The sequence below is a fragment of the Octopus bimaculoides genome, chromosome 4 (assembly GCF_001194135.2).
Source record: "Octopus bimaculoides isolate UCB-OBI-ISO-001 chromosome 4, ASM119413v2, whole genome shotgun sequence".
Taxonomy (NCBI): Eukaryota; Metazoa; Mollusca; class Cephalopoda; order Octopoda; family Octopodidae; genus Octopus; species Octopus bimaculoides.
The window spans coordinates 88,111,482-88,114,127 of record NC_068984.1 but is presented as its reverse complement, the minus strand read 5'-3'; positions in this window follow the sequence as shown (position 1 = coordinate 88,114,127).

Genomic DNA, 2,646 nt, shown 5'->3' with positions numbered 1-2,646 from the left:
TGTGATGTCCAGTTTCATTGCTCTTGAGATTCCATTTTTTTTATTAAGGTGAGTGGGTATTTCTGTTCTAGTAGGAAGTTTTAAAGTTCATTTAGTCTTATTTGGCGAGTCTGTGAGTCGGCCACTATACTGCATATGCGTCTTGCCGTACTATATGGAATGTTTCTTTTTATGTGGGATGGGTGGCAGGAGTAGAAATTTAAATATTGGTGTGTGTCGGTTTTTTGTAGTAGATATCTGTTGTGACGATGGAGTTGTGTATCTTGATGTTGATGTCTAGGAAGGGAAGTTCGTTGTAGCTGGTTTCTATCGTGAAGTTGGTAGATGGGTGTAGTGTGTTGAGGATGTTGTGGAATGTTCGTAGATCTTCTGATCTGTTCCAAAAGATAAAACAGTCATCGAGGTAATGTTTCCATTTTTTCTTGATGTCTTCTCTGAAGTCGTGTTCGAAGACTTTCCCTATTTGTTCTCAAGGAAACCCATCACCAGGTTGGCGTATAAAGGTGCGAATTTCGTACCCATAACCGTGCCCTTATCTGTCGGTATGTCTTGTTAAATGTGAATGTGTTTTCTTCAAGTATTAATTGGGTGGCTTTGGTGATAAAGTCTGTTTTGAAACGTTTATCTATGAGTTCCCTGTATTTTTCTACCCAGTGTTTTATCGCTTCCAGACTCAGGGTGTGTGGGATATTCGTGTATACGTTTGTGACATCGAAGCTTGCAAGTATGGTGTTTTCTGGAACCGTATTTGGAATGTGTGTGAGGAAGTCTATGTCATCCCTTATGTAGCTTGGTATCAGTGGGCATAAAGGTTTGAGGAGAACATCTATGAAGTGGCTTAGTTGTTGTGTTGGCGCTTGGGGCCTTACAACTATTGGTCTCAGTGTGAGGTCTGCTGGCCTTTGTATTCTTATATAATGGCTCCTCTGTTCATTTATGGCTCTCTGTATTTTAGAGCTTTTATGAATTTTAGGTAGTCCATAAAAATTGCTTTCTTTGCTTCTTGAGTTGCATAAATAGTCTTTCTCGTTGTCTGTAAAGGAGTCTGTAAAGGAGTCTTGGTATTCATTGACTAATGTTCCAGTTTTTTTTTAATGTTGCTTTCTCCGGTTGTGTTGATTCCTCTTTATAGTATATCTGGTTGTTAAGTATATCCAGTATCTTTTCTTTGTAGTAATCTGTATCCATAATAACTATTGCCCCACCTTTGTCAACTTCTTTTAAAATGATTGACTTGTCATTTTTTAGTTTGTGTAAGGCTTGTTTTCTCCTCTGTGGAGGTTCTGTTTGCTTTTATGTGTGTTGAGAGGGAATTTGGAGATTGTCTCTAAGTATGCGTCTAGGTGTTTGTCACTTCCCTTGTAAGGGGTGAAATGGTGGTTGTTTTCTATCTAGTAAATTTGTGGGGTCGCATGGGGCTTAATTTTTGTATGGCGTGGACTTCCTCGACTTTTATTGTAGGTTATGAGTTGATTTCTATCTACTTGTCCATCGTTCCATTTGTGTATCCATTTTGGATTTCAGCGCTATGTGTTAGTGGTTGTTCATATTCCGTTTGTTCTCTCCAAGTGTTATAGGTTGTTGGTTGTATGTGTCTTTTTTGTCTTGCTGTCTATGTATCTGTCTTTCTAGGGTTTTGGGTCGATGGTCGTATTTCATATTTTGTGTGTCTGTTTATTGGAGGGTTTGGCAGTGTAAGGAGCAGGTTTTTGGTTTGTGTTTGGTAGAGTTTATGTGGATGTTTGGGAGTTCAATATGTTTGTGATTTTGGTTTTTTGTATCTTTTCGTTTGTTTTGGTGGTTTTGTTTTCATAATGGATTTTTCCCTATAGTTCCTTTCGTAGTTTAAGAACCACTCTTGTTGTTTGTTCCACATAATTCTGGATCTTTCCTCTTGTTTAGTATCCTCTTTCCATAATTGGTGTAGTTTTTCTTTCTTTTGGTTATTATTCCTTTCTGTTATTTCGGCCATTATGACGGCATCAATTGTTTTAATCTTATCTTCCTGATGTAATCTTTGTGTTTGTAGAAGGGAAATTTCTGTTTCCAGTCGGCATAGCGCTAGGTCTGCACGTATTATTGTTTCTTCCAGTGTTTCACCCCTTATTTCTTTGATAAGGAATTTTCTAGGGAGTATTGGGTTGTTCTTGTCCCGCCAGTTTTTCTCTCTCTCTCTTCACCCCTACACACTCAATAATACTATAAAAAGAGACGAATCCCTTAAAAAAAATTGAATCTGAAGAATCTATTAGAGTAGATGAAAGCGCTAATTATGATTTATAAAAACATGTGACATATTAATAAAAATCTGTAAATGTACACAACCATCCAGATCCCTGAGTACCTTATTTTTTCTAATATATATATATATATATATATATATATTCTTTTCTTTTATTCTTTTACTAGTTTCAGTCATTAGACTGCAGCCATGTGGGAGCGCTGCCTTAAAGAATTTTTTAGTCGAAGAAATCGATTCCAAGACCAATTCTTTGTTAGTCTAGTCTTGAGTCTATCGGTCGTTTTGCTGAACTGCTAAGTTAAGGTGACACAAACACACCGACATCGGTTGTCAAGTGATGGTGGGGGGACAGACAAAAACACACATGCATCGACCCACACACACACGCACACACACACACACTC